The sequence below is a fragment of the Neolamprologus multifasciatus genome, chromosome 6, assembly GCF_963576455.1.
Source record: "Neolamprologus multifasciatus chromosome 6, fNeoMul1.2, whole genome shotgun sequence".
In the NCBI taxonomy this organism is placed as follows: Eukaryota; Metazoa; Chordata; class Actinopteri; order Cichliformes; family Cichlidae; genus Neolamprologus; species Neolamprologus multifasciatus.
The window spans coordinates 39,406,233-39,421,174 of NC_140444.1; the positions used below are offsets into that span (position 1 = coordinate 39,406,233).

Genomic DNA, 14,942 nt, shown 5'->3' on the forward strand with positions numbered 1-14,942 from the left:
ATGGAGTTTCTATTTGAGATTTTTGGGGTTTTTTCTTTAATACTATTTATTTCGGGATGTTTTGAGTCGGGATGTTGGAGAAATCAACATCAAAATGCCTAAACAATGTTTTTTTCTTTTGTTTTGTTTTTCAAAGTGTAATCTTTCTGGTAAGTACCGTCGCACGCTATGCATGTGTTTTCTTAGAGTCATCTTTTCACTATCAGGGCCTATGGATTCTTCAAGACAGGCCTTTTAAGAAAGCTGTCTAATGCCGACCATTCATCATCTTGTTGGAAACATATGCCAAGCAGGCCAATAAAAGTAGCATTCATCATTCCATTTACCTTACATGAACATAAATATCAGCCACACTTTTTACCCTGCATGGATTAGTCTGGAAGCATTTATAACGGGTGGCTCCAGTAAGACAGAGATCAGTGCTTTGCTTTTTTTTTTTTTTTTTTTGCTTTTTTTAACGTGTGCATTTACTTATTTAAGTAAATTCATCCTCACACTTGGGCTCAGCATTATGTGGGCAATCAGAGTAACAAATGTTCCACAGCCTGATTTTTATATACAGAAAACATTTGCAGGTGCAAAAAATGACAGTTTTTACTGTAACAGTGCAGATGTTGCTGATGTCTATCGTGTTTATTTTTTCCCTTTCCCTGCATGGAACCACGTCAGCAAAAACATTGCACCATATGCAGAAACCTTGACATGTTTGAGAGCTTCTTATATCTTTTGTGTGTTTAGTTTATCTCAGTCTCACTAAAGGATGATGAGATCACAGATGTATGAGGGCTAAACTACCTTGCTGTCCTTGTTGTTGAACATTCTTTGTGCCTTTTACTGGATATTTGGACTCGTGATATAAGAGATGATATAATATTATACACATGCATGAAGCCTTTAGAGCAGCTTAAGAGAAGCTTAAAGTGAGTTATGGCAAATATCAGAAAGACACTTTAAAAATACTAAATGCAGTTTTTAAAATGTTACTGTGGAATGAATAACAGTAGCTGTCATACTGGAACCATTGCATAACACCACTGGTATTAAATCTCTGTGTTGAGAAACACAATACAGATATTAACATGGCAATATTGAAGTAACAGCTACATAAATAAAATCTCATGCTCATGCTGAACGTGTACTGCGCTATAGAGGTAAATATCAAAGTCTAAATTAAAGGAGTAGAATAGAATAAATTGTGCAAATAATGTTTCCAAAGTTATTTGTGTGTACCAAAGCTTTAACAACCAAAAATAAGCAATTAACTGGAGTGTGGAAGTCTGGTAGGGATTTTAATATACATTCAATTCTATAACAAATATGCTTGCAGAAATTCCCCATGAGAGAATTATTGTTATCATTTTAAAAGAAGAACCTTCAAAGTTCTCAAGTTCCATATTTGCAATATTTTTAATCATGCTTGTGTAGCTCTCATGAGACAGTGTTGATCACATTAGTAACAGGAAGTTTAGTATAGAACACGTGTATGACAAATGAATAAGGAATTACAAGAAAATCCCAGGCACATGCTTCCCTTTATTATTTTTAGGTATTTATTATTATTTAGTAGATTGAAGACTTTTTGTTTGGATTTTATTACATATAAATATTACACACATATAAACACAACACTTTGTATTTATAGAGTTTAATTTGGGCTGTTTTAGAATTGTTTTACTGAGACAATTCTAAATTAATATTTAATATAAACTGAATAGGAGTAATTAAGTCAACCATATTGAAAGCTTGATTGATCATTTTGATTACAAAATAGAATGAGTGGTGGAATGACAGGGTGAAAAATATGAGCTTTTCAGTGGTAATGACAATAGATCAATCAATACGCACTGTATAGGTTAATAGTCACAGTAATTACACCACAGTAACTAATGAATTATGTTAAGAAACATGGCAGTCAGATGAGAGTGTGACAGAAAAAAGATATACTAACACATAATTATCAGATCAGGATTTTTAACTATGCACTACATTTAGTATATTCAGTGTAAGTGTCTAATGGTGAAAAAATATAATTTGGAAATTGTACTTTAATAATGTCTATCCTTCCTCATAAAATGGTTTATTATTTTTGAGAAAACAAAAGACGTGATTACTTTTTTAGAATAAAAGTTCAGTTGCCACATGACTGTTAACCACACAATACAGCACACACAGATAAACACAGAAACCTTGAAGAGGAAAGTGTTCTAGTGGCAAACCCAAGCACTTTTAGTACAACAAGACATTTCCCATTTGCGTGTTGCAGTTGTTTTGCTAGTTTACTGCTACTACTGTGTACATTCTTTTCCCCAAAAACTCCATTTAGACATTCTCAAAATTGTAGGATCAGTGCATGGGTAAGGGTAAGGTTACTAACTTTGTGGATTAGACTTCAGAATGTTAACCATAACAACAACACACCAAAAAACTGAAACATCGACACTGATTTGAAATGTTTGGAATAGAAGTGATAAGAATTAGAGGTACTTGACTTTGGCCTTCCTGACCTCTACCCAACAGAAAACCTTTGGGATGAATTAGAGTGGAGAATACAACCCAGCCCTTCTCATTTAGCTTAAGTATGACGTCACAAATGTGCTTCTGGAAAAATGGTTGACAATTTCCATTTAAAAAAAAACCCTTGTGGAAAGCCTGAAGATTCCCAGGAGACTTGTAGCTGTTATAACTGCAAAGAATGGGCCAATATCATATTAAACCCTGTGGATTAAGCATGGGATGTTACTCAAATTCAGATGAGTGTCAAGGGAGATGAGTGAATACTTATGACAATATATGGCAATTTATTAGAATGATTTTTATACATAAAGGGGAAACACTTTTCTGTAACAGTACTGGCAATATACACTGGATGTATATTGTACAGTGGTGTGAAAAAGTGTTTGCCCCCTTCCTGATTTCATTTTTTATTCAAACAGAAATATTTCAGATCATCAAATAAATGTAAATATTAGACAAAGATAACACAAACACAAAATGTGGTTTCTAAATGAAGGTGTTTATTATTAACGGGCAAAAGTAGTGCAAACCTACATGCCCCCCCCGGTTAGAACATGAATGAACTGTGATGTATCACATCTTTGACTGACTTCAATTTAGATTTTATTGATATTGAGCCTTACAGTATAAAGCCATTTATAAAGTTGTGGGACTCCAGCGAGCCACAGTGAGAGTCATGATCCACAAATGGTGAAAACTTGGAACCAGAGATGGGCAGTAACGTGTTAGTAATCCAATTACTTTTTTCAAGTAGCAAGTAATGTAAGGGATTACTATTGCAAAAAAGTAATTAGATTACTGTTACTTTCCCGTAAGCACGCTATGTGTTACTAAACTGTCATTATTTTGTTTGTGAGAGTGTCTCATGACAATGATGTAAGCGCATGCGACGTCCGTGTGCAGATCAACAATGGATAATATGGAGTGCGGGAGAGAGTACGGAAGTGTGGAAGTACTGACATTACGTTGAGTTTGATTCAGTAAAAAGTGACAAAAACATTAGTGTCTGCTGTTCACTCTGCGTGGGAAGAAAACGTCTTTCCACAGTGAAAAATTTAACTTCAAATCTGAGCAAGCACCGAGCACGCTGCCACAGGAATGTGACAGGACACTGAGTCTTTGATTTTATTTATTTTCTGCTGTGTTTTACTTGCATCTATTTGAAAGAATGAGTGTAAACACAAAACATTATTTTATTTTATATGCTGGAATATGCAGAAAATAGGTTTAAATGTTACATGAATTTCTTCAAATCTAAGATGAATAATTTAATTTTTGCTTAATGCAATGTGCATAAAGTTAAAAGATTCAAACTAATAAAAATATTTTAAAAAGAGACTTTTTCATTTGATTCAGTTTTATATGATGGATTATCCAGAAAAAACAGAATGAAGACTGGAGTGGCCTAGTCAAAGTCCTGACCTGAATCCAATTGAGATGCTGTGGCTTGAGTTTGAAAACGCTCCAATTTGATTGAATTATAACAATCCTGCAAAGATGAGTAGGCCAAAAATTCCTCCCTATAAAAGAATCTTTGTAAGTTATTGCAGACGCTTGATAGGAGTTGTTAGGTTCAGGGAGGAATCACTTTTTCACACAGTCATGTGGGTTTGGGTTTTTTTCCCCTTAATAATAAAAAAAGCTTCATTTAGAAACTGCATTTATGTTTACTTGTGTTATTGTTGTCTAATGTTTACATTTGTTTGATGATCTGAAAAAATTACGTGTAACAAACATACAAAACAAGGAAATCAGGAAGGGAAGCAACCTCTATTTCACACCACTGTACTGTAGGGTTGTAGAAGAAAATACCATTTTTATTGGACAAACTGGTCCGCTACAGAGAGAGAGAGATGCACAATATATATAGTGTGATCTAACAACTTGAAAAAAAAGGTATACAATTGTTTAATGGAACATATTGTTCTTTACTTACATATTAGATATAAAGCAACAAACGTTATATAAGGTCAGTTTTCAAAGGGCTGGCGCAATTTGAGTGACTGTTTTTCTGCAGTATAATCTGAATAAGGAGCGATAACTTGAAAACTGAACATGATAATTGCCAATGATGAAAACTGGTGATTAAACTCCAATGAATCATCATGGCAGAACAAACTCCCAGCGGTAATACGATTTAGGATACGACTCCCTGGAGTCCAGGTGCTGGTGGTGGTGAGGATAAAACCTGGGGCTTGGATGGATCTCTGACTGAGTTGTCTATGAGGTGGAGCATAAATGAGAGTCTGAAAGGGAGAATGATGGAGAGCGCAGATTTAAACCATGCAAAGCAGAGGCTAACTGGCTCAAAAAAGGTGGGAAGGAAGATGATTGGACTAGAGCAATGAGGTCAGTATTGAAATTGACAGCGTGGGAAAGTGGTAGCGATGTAAAGGACAGAAATCAGCTTAATGCCTAGGAAAGCAGGCAGATGAGTGATTATAGATCTTTGTTATTTAACGTACAGATAAGGTTCATTCAACAGGAAGAGATCAATTGGAAGAATTGAACATTTGTCGATGAGACTCCAATGACCCATCATGGCACAATGGAATGCCAGCTGTGATAGGATTTAGGACCCCTCAAAGAAATTAACTGACTCTACAGAATGACAAAGTATGACTGTTAGCTGAAAACAGACAATATAAATAGGCATACTAAGAGAAACTCGTGTTAACAAGAGGAAGTTGGGGAAGGGTCCAGATAGCAAGAGGAAAGAGCAAGTAGAAGATGAAAAGGAGTTTGAGTCAATGGCCAGGAAAAAAGGATTAAGAGAGCCTGCGACCAAGCTGAAAGATCAACAAAGACCAGGAAAGAATAGTGTGAGAGTCTGCGATTTGGCTGAAAGGCCAAGAGAGAGAGAGCCTGCACCAAATAATTATTGCACTGTGCTCAGGGAAATACAGCTATTTTGTTGCATAATATGGGGATGCATACACTGCCAACGTTATCAGAAGTGTAACACGAGACTGAACTTCTATCTGCAGAAAATGCGAAACAGCAGAATCTCCCCTACCATAAAGTTTACTACCTGCTAACTGCTACCTGATAATACCCCACAAAACCTAAAGATGGTGTTGTATATGAAGACACAGGAATGGACACATGGTTCAAATTATTGAGCAAATATGAAAAATAATTTCTGAAGACCATCTTAAATAATGTAACTGAATAGCAGAAGTGGGATTGGAAAGTCACGATTGAATAATAAAGGGAAATGTTTTGTGGTCAAGTATGGGATTGAGACAGCCAACCAGGGGAGAAAGCTGATGTTTAATGTACAATGTGCAAAGAAAGATGTGCAGCATTTAATTAGTTAGGATTCCTAAAATGCCCAAAACTTGTGGTTCCACAAAATAAAACAAAAACCTGTATAGACTTGTTAAGATTCACTAGGCAGAGAATCAGAAGGCCAGATTAACCAACGAAAGTAGACCAACAGAGAGCTACACAAATGTGGCTTCAAAAGGTCTTTATGCATGCTCAATCATCCAGGTAAGTAAATCCCCAAAGTTGATCCTCAACCCATTGGTAGGCAGCTCTGAACACCACATCCAGGATTTTGTTGAGAAGGTGAGAGATGTCATTATGGAGGCAGACGAAACCATGGTCTTGTACCAGTCACGGAAGCGTTGGAGGTAGTTCGTAAGATATTACAGGATGACCCCAACCTCAGCAACAGGACCAATCTCTGCATCGACCAAGTGTGTTTGCTCTTAACTGTGTCTTCATTCCACCTACTTCACATACAAAGGTCAGTCCTACAGGCAGAAACATGGGTGTGCCATGGGTTCCCAGTTTCACCCATCGTGGCCAATTTGTACATGGAAGAAGTGGAAAAGGGGGCTTTTCTATCCTACCCTGGAACACCACCAAGCCATTGGTTCAGGTATGTGGATGACACCTGGGTTAAAATCAAATCTCAGGACGTACCACATTTCACGGATCATATTAACTCGATGGACCAACACATCAAATTCACCAGGGAGGATATGAAAAGTGGCAGGTTAGGCTTCTAAGGTTTGACTCTCATCATCCACTGGAGCATAAACTGGGTGTAATCAGGATGCTACAACACAGAGCGAACACCATCCCCACAGACACAGCGGCCAGGTAAGCAGAACAACATCACACCAAGAAGGCTCTGAGTAAATGTGGTTATCCCGCGCGCGATATGGCAGCCTCGCTTCTGTCAGGGCAGCTGTGGCTACAACTGTAGCTTGCCTCCACCAGTGTGTGAATGTGTGTGTGAATGGGTGGATGACTGGGTGTGTAAAGCGCTTTGGGGTCCCTAGGGGGGACTAGTAAAAGCGCTATACAAATACAGGCCATTTACCATCCCAGCTGGACTTTTGTCAAAGCTGGGAAGGCTCCTAAAGAAAGCTCCAGGTGATCAACGAGGGAAGGACAACCGCTGCCTAAGCAAAAACCTGTAGTGATCCCGTACGTGTCAGGAGTATTGAAACAGCTGAGACGCATTTTATCTAAACAGCGAGTCTCTGTGGCTTTTAAACCCCAAAACATGTTGCGCCAAAAACCGGTCCACCCCAAGGATCGGGTCCCCCGACACAAACAGAGTAACATAGTGTATGCTGTTAAGTGCCAGGAGGATTGCCAGGATATATATGCTCTGAGTACTCCGGGAGAGTAGAAAAGTGCTATTTAACCTCTTAAGCCCCAAGCCTAACGGATCTCCTGCCTTTTGCCCCCGTATCAGGGGGCGTTGGGGCTTAAGAGGTTAAGAACCAGTCCATTTAGCTCCCAGTGGTGCCAGTTCCAGTCCTAATGCAATGTACTGTTTATAAGATTGGTGAAACCTGCAGTCAGCTGAGACTAAGAAGTCACTTGGATAAGTGATGAAATGTTTCTCCCACTGAAAACGCTACGTCCAGATGAACAGAATCAAATTTTGGGGTGGCTTCAAAAGATACGTATAAGTCTTGATACTTACAAGGAGATAACAGATGAAGGTGCCACCTTGCATTCTGGACTTCGCACCCACACAGCAAATTCAAAAGTGTTAAATGTTTTGGTGTTAGTAGTCTTAGAGTTAATTTTACTCTAAGTAGAGTCACATTCTTTTAATGTAACTCTGAGGTGTAAAATGATAGTAGTTAAAATCGAGTGTTAAAAATGAGTGTTTCTATGTCAAATCTGGAGGTGTTACAATGGACACATTAACTCTTGACCTCTTAACTCTGAACTGCTACAGGGGCTATGACACCAATAGAGTAAATTCACAGACTCCGCCCCCAGCACGGCTCCAATCGAAGCTGAAGTGAAGCCGTTTCAGAACATTTTGCTCTACATATTTGAGTTGTTTGCCATGCTTGGTAAGTCATGTTTTCAAAGATTGTTTCAATTATTATTATTAGCTTTTACTTCTGTGGCTCTTTGGAGTTGAGACAAAGCTGTGAGAAAGGCATTAGCCATGTTGCTCGCTGATAGCATAATATTCTGTTTTAGCTAGCTGAAAGGCATTGTTTGCGGGCAAATACCACAGCCTTGGTCAAATACACCTAAAACAATGTCTAGAATGTGAAATGTTGGTATAATGGTGCTACTTGAAGCCTGAAAACGATCTCCCATAAAAAAACGAGCAGACAGCAGTAGCAGACGTCCTGACTGGGTTCTACGTTAGCATTTAGATCCCTCCAGAGTTTTGTGCACACGGTTTAGGTAAAAATGAAAAAGGTTGAGGTTTTACATTTAGTTCAGTATTACCTGTTGCCTGTGTCCTTGTCTTTTGGGAAAATGCTTTACACAAGTAATGGCTCAAAAAGGAGTCCTTTTTTTTTTTTTTACTGTGCTGCAATTGATTACCGGATTATTTGTGTCAGCTAATTTTTATCCAATCTCCACATAGGATATGCTTGTGAAGATGGAATATGGGGAGAGCAGAAGTACGTTGAAGTTCCACAAAGTGATGAATGAAGGACATCCATATTGTATTGAAGAAATAAGTGATGAGAATGCTGTTATTTGCATTTACCAGCTCACCTATGTCAGACCTTTTGATAAACAAAATTCTAATGAAATTGAGAACATGTACACTGTTACACCTTTCAGAAAATGTTTTGAAATTGTGGTGCACAGTTCAGAATAAATGTTTTTCAGAAACCATTGCGTCTTTTTAGTAAATGTTTATTTCCAAAAGAAATTTCTAGAAGTTCGGAACAGGAAAATTTCTGCTGTTTAGAATTAATTAGAAGATAACTCTTACGTAGTTAAACTAAAATACTCTTTGAGAGTTAATATATAAACTCTTAACACCAAGTTAGCATTAGTAAGTGTTAAATTATCAACTCCAGACAGATTTGGTGTTTAACACTAAATCAGAGTTAACGTACCAACTCTCCAAGGCGAGCGGGTATGACATGGACATTGTAAAACTGCCACAGCATCTACAAAAATGCATTGACCGAAAAGGTGATTATGTTGAAAAATAAATAAGTATTCAAGCTTTAAAATGATGTAAATAATATGGAATCTTATTCTGAAGGTGTAATCTGTAGGAGATAGGTGGCTGTAAGGTGAAGGCAGGCAGCATAAGATGATTAAAAGGGAAGAATGATGAAATACCTGGGGAAGGATGAGGAGGTATAGCGAGACAGGAACCTACAGAATGGAGGACAAGTGTAATCTTTTCAAAAACAAGGGTGATGTACAGAGCTGTAGAAACTGCAGAGGGATAACGATGATGAGTCATACCATAAAGGTAAAGAAACCGTTTTCAAAGCTAAGTTACAAAGGAAAGTGGCGATCAGTGAGCAGCATGTGAGCAGTATGGCTCCTTGCTGAGAAAGAGCACTACAGATGAGGTGTTTGCTTTGAAAATGTTAATAGCAAAGTACAGAAATGGTATTAATTAGCTGCAGTGTGTCGTTATATGTCTAGAGAAATGCTGGTACTGCATAAGGAAGTCAGGAATGTCAGAGAAGTACGTAAGACTAACATTTATGATGACAGCAAGACAGTGGTAAAATGTGTGGTAGGTACATCAGGTATCGGCTCTGAGCATCTTCTTGTTTCCAGAAGTGATGGACAGGCTGACAGATAAGGTTAGGCAGGAGTCTCCGAGAACTATAATATTTGCAGACAGTATTGTGATTTGTAGTGAGAGTAGGGAGCGGGTGGAAGGGAGAGTGGAGAGGAGGAAGCATGCACTTGAAAAAAAGGAATGGAATCAAGTAGAAGCAATGCAGAACATGTGGGAATGAGTAGGAGACAGCTGTAAAAGTGAGCATGCAAATAGTAGAGATATTAAAGGTAGATGAGTTTAAATACCTGGGGTCAATCATCCAAAGCAATGTGGGTGTGACAAGTGGGTGGAGATGAGTGAAGTGCTAGAGTTGAAAATGTAGTTAAATATTTCTAATGGGAGAGACCAAGGCAAACAGGTTTAGAAATGTGTGCAGCGGCAAGGTGGAGATGGTTTGAACATGTGCAGGGTAGGGATAGTGGATATACTGGACAAAGACTGTTGAAGATGGAGCTGCCAGGTAGGATGAAAAGAGGCAGGACACAGAGGAGGTCCGTAGTTGTGAAAGAGTTTTCTCGGTCACACATAAAATATGACAATATTCTGTTCTGCTTCAGCAAGAAAGAGAGAAAGAAAAAATATTTAAACAGCCTAGTCTTCTTTTGCAGGTGTAGTGGCCTCAAACATTGCATGTGAGCAACTGTATAATGTTACAGTCTATAAAAATATTTCAGAGGTTTACTCTCACCACCCTTCCAAGCAGCCTGGAGTCACTGCTGGACTTCGATGGCTTGGTTTCCACAAATGAACAGTTGAAGTGGTGAGCATAAAGTTAGATGATCTGGTGACTGGCCGTGTCTCCTCGAACTACTTTTCTTTGTGTCCATATAAGAAATAGTTGTGCTTCATTTTTAGTCTTTAACCTTTTATACAGCCTATAAATGTGTAAAATCAGCTGTAAATGTGGTTTCATCAGTATTGTGAGTGAATTACAGCGTACAAAATGGGATGTAAGACTTCGACAGTGACACACCTAACTCATTGAGACTCTTCATTTGGCTGTTGTAAAGATGATTTTCAGGAAATTTTTAAATGCAGAGAGGAACACAGATGGCAAACAACAAGAACAGCATTAAAGCGCTACAGTGCAATCTTTGCTTTTGCTGTTGGTGTTTTTTCCAAATATCGTTTCAAGTTAATAACCAACTGGGGTAATGTGTTTACATGTTGTATTGATGACCTGCACCAAACTGTCGTGTTGTATAACTGCTCAGTTAAGTACTCATATAGGTACTGTTTTTCATTAGCAAAGCACAGGACCTCCTCTGTTGAGTGGTCAGCATTCATATCTTGCTTCCAAGAGGCAGCTGTTAGGAACCACCAGCAGTGTGAATACACATATATGCACATACCTCTGTTCTTGTCTTTTTCTGTGAATTCCAATGGAGTCGCCTAATCACAGCAGTCATCTGGTTCTGTTTGGTTACAGTGGGGAGCTGCCCTGGAACTTTGATCAGAGGAATCTGCAGAACAAAACCAAAACAGATCTCAGTTTGATCTATTTCTACCAAACTTCACTGAGCAACATCAAACTGGCTCCCAAATGAGATACTAATGGTGATTTAACAAGGAGGCCTACATAGTGGAAGGGTGGGATCAAAAAGAAACAGTATTAGAAAAAGAATAGAACATATCTTATGCAAAAGAGTTAATCTGACCCTGAAAGAAATAGAACTGAAACGAGTCACTACAGGACAGTTCAAGATAGAGTAGGTTTATATTTAGTTGAGAAAGAAAGTCCTCAAATAAGAAGTTATCATTATTACATTTTGATTTTTCCAAAGTACAAACTATCCATCCATCCATCCATCTTCATCCGCTTTATCCGAGGCCGGGTCGCGGGGGCAGCAGCCTAAGCAAAGAGGCCCAGACCTCCCTCTCCCCAGCCACCTCCTCCAGCTCGTCCGGGGGAACACCAAGGCGTTCCCAGGCCAGCCGAGAGATATAATCTCTCCAGCGTGTCCTGGGTCTGCCCCGGGGCCTCCTCCCGGTGGGACATGCCTGGAACACCTCACCCAGGAGGCATCCTTGTCAGATGCCCAAACCACCTCAGCTGGCTCCTTTCGATGTGGAGCAGCAGCGGCTCTACTCTGAGCCCCTCCCGGATGGCCGAACTTCTCACCCTATCTCTAAGGGAGAGGCCAGCCACCCTTCGGAGGAAGCTCATTTTCGCCGCTTGTATCCGCAATCTCGTTCTTTCGGTCACTACCCTCAGCTGGTGGCCATAGGTGAGGGTAGGGACGTAGATCGACCGGTAAATTGAGAGCTTCGCTTTTACACTCAGCTCCCTCTTCACCACGACGGACCGGTGCAGCGTCTGCATTACTGCAGCTGCAGCCCCAATCCGTCTGTTGATCTCCGGCTCCCTTCTCCCATCACTCGTGAACAAGACCCCGAGATACCTGAACTCCTCCACTTGGGGAAGGAACTCATCCCCGACCCGGAGTGGGCACTCCACCCTTTTCCGGCTGAGAACCATGGCCTCAGATTTGGAGGTGCTGATCCTCATTCCCGCTGCTTCACACTCGGCTGCGAACCGCTCCAGTGCGAGCTGGAGGCCCTCACCCGATGAAGCCAATAGAACCACATCATCCGCAAAGATCAGAGATGAGATTCTGAGGCCACCAAAGCGAAAGCCCTCCGCCACTTGGCTGCGCCTAGAAATCCTGTCCATAAAAATTATGAACAGAACCGGTGACAAAGGGCAGCCCTGGTGGAGCCCATCACCCACCAGGAACGAGCCCGACTTATTGCCGGCAATGCAAACCAAGCTCTTACAACGGTTTTATAGGGATCGAATGGCCCGTAGCAATGGGCCAGACACCCCATACTCCCGCAACACCTCCCACAGGACACCCCGAGGGACACGGTCGAATGCCTTCTCTAAGTCCACAAAACACATGTAGACTGGTTGGGCAAACTCCCATGCACCCTCAAGTATCGTCGAGAGGATGAAGAGCTGGTCCAGTGTTCCGCGACCAGGACGAAAACCGCATTGTTCCTCCTGTATCCGAGTTTCAACTAGCGGACGAACTCTCCTTTCCAGCACCCTGGCATAGACTTTCCCGGGGAGGCTGAGGAGTGTGATCCCCCTGTAGTTGGAACACACCCTCCGGTCCCCCCTTCTTAAAGATGGGGACCACCACCCCAGTCTGCCAGTCCACGGGTACTGCCCCTGATCTCCACGCAACATTGCAGAGGTGTGTCAACCAGGACAGCCCTACAACGTCCAGAGCCTTCAGGAACTCGGGGCGGACCTCATCAATACCAGGGGCTCTGCCACCAAGGAGTTGTTTAACTGCCTCAGTGACCTCGCCCCCGGAAATTGGTGGGTCATTCCCCTCATCCCCAGACTCTGCTTCCTCCTCGGAAGACGCGTCAGTGGGATTAAGGAGGTCCTCGAAGTATTCCTTCCTCCACCGCCTGACAATTTTCTCAGTTGACGTCAGCAGCGCTCCGCCAGCACTATACACAGTGCAGGTAGAGCACCGCTTTCCCCTCCTGAGACGCCTGACGGTTTGCCAGAACCTCTTCGAGGCAGTCCGAAAGTCTTTTTCCATGGCCTCTCCGAACTCCTCCCACACCCGAGTTTTTGCTTCAGCCACTGCCCGAGCCGCATTCCGCTTGGCCCGTCGATACCTGTTGGCTGCCTCCGGAGTCCCACAGGCTAACCAAGCCCGATAGGACTCCTTCTTCAGCCTGGTGGCTCCCTTCACCTCTGGTGTCCACCATTTGGTTCGGGGATTACCACCACGACAGGCACCAACCACCTTGCATAGCCCCTGGGATCCCTGGGACACACAAACCCCTCCACCACGATAAGGTTGCGATTTACGGAGGAGCAAAGTACAAACTAAACTATTAGAATTATCAGCATCCATCCAGCCAATGATTTTCCGATTAAAATCGATTTCAGCTTGAATAACGCAATATCAATTCATTAAATCCTGAATCGATTCTTAAATATAAATGTATTTTGCCAGAAACACTAGAATCTCAGGTTAAAGCTTTTATTTCAACAACCACCAAACAAAACAGCAAATGAGAGCAGATTCCACACAAAGACGTAAAAACAAAGCACAGACCCGACACATCAAAATCAAAGCCGACATCTCACAGATTCTGAAGCTGCAGGTCCCGTCACTCTCTGACCAAAATTCACTGAACCAGCAGCAAAAGAAGATCCAAAGTACGCTTAACAATTGATAAATATTGTCATTAACTCTCTCCTACTTCTGCTGTTTTGCTTCCACCACGATAAAATCACACTTCCTACACAGCTCTCTCTCTCTCAGTGTACTTCAAGAACAGTTTCCCATCTCATATCTGTTTTCTGCATTATTAACTTGCTTATTAGGCACCAGTCTACCTTTGTTTACAGCGCTGTCGGCCACTGCTTTGCTGTTTCTTTGTTTTGTTTTTTCAAAAATTACCTCTGACAAGAATAATTTCTGATTTTCAATAGCGAAGAAATTTAAATGTTTTATACCAAATTGCAAAATGCTTAGCTGTGTCTCTGATAAAAACCTCTGTAACTTCGCTCTGCTTCACTTCAGCAGCATCGGGTAATGTTCATATGTTGATTCATGGTTTTCTTTTGTTTTTGTTCTACTGCCGAATATTTTTAAGGTTATCTGCTATAAAAAGCCAGGCCAGGAGAATGTTTTTCTGTTTTGTAATCAGTTACTTTGGCACAAAGGCATCTGCTGTGATGCTCACACTGCTGATGAAGTCTCACAAGCGTCAGTACTGATAAATCATCAGAATTATAATATTTCTGACTGTCTGAGGAAAATTTCCCTGCTTCAAATGGAACCAAATGGAATCGAATCAGGGATCAAATGGATTCGGGACCTTGTGAACTGGAATCAGATCGATTATAGAAATCACTAACGATACCCAGCCCTAGTAATAATGTGGCAGTTTAGTTTATTACCATGCAATTACCAAAGAAATAGCAACAAAAAAATCCAATATCATGGTAGCAACAGTCATTACAGCTGAGTAATATTACACTGAAATTTATGTAAATGGATAATAAGAGCCCAAACACTATGCAAATACAGCTCGGTAATAAAGTGGTAATAGAAACAAGAACACAATAATGGGGTAATTTCAAAGTTATTACCTACTACCAATGATTCCTTTCAAAGTGAATGAGTATTGGCTTTAATCAGAGCCCCTCCTGAATGACCTAACTCCTCACCCTATCACCCTGTCAGCGACGTTGATTAGCTACGTATATACGAATGTGAATCGCTGGACTATGGGATAAGGTGGCATCGTTCTAATCCCATACGGGAGCAGCTAGTCACTCACTGACTAACACTGCAAAACAGAATTGTTAAAGTATTAATTTTAATTTCAATTCATGTTAGATTTTTTT

At 40.7% G+C, this 14,942-nt stretch overlaps 1 protein-coding gene and 1 long non-coding RNA gene across 6 annotated transcripts in view; one reads left to right on the forward strand and one right to left on the reverse strand.

Annotated features, from left to right (window-relative positions):
- The window catches only part of tenm3 (teneurin transmembrane protein 3), a 796,285-nt gene that overhangs the window by 501,970 nt on the left and 279,373 nt on the right, over positions 1 to 14,942 (reverse strand). For all 5 annotated transcript variants that reach the window (XM_085163562.1, XM_085163563.1, XM_085163566.1 and 2 more), the window contains one exon: positions 10,909 to 11,019. The gene's annotated coding sequence lies outside the window, so the exon portion shown is untranslated. The remainder of the gene's footprint in view (positions 1 to 10,908; positions 11,020 to 14,942) is intronic.
- The window catches only part of LOC146517695 (uncharacterized), a 244,901-nt gene that overhangs the window by 229,380 nt on the left and 579 nt on the right, over positions 1 to 14,942 (forward strand). The window lies entirely within an intron of this gene.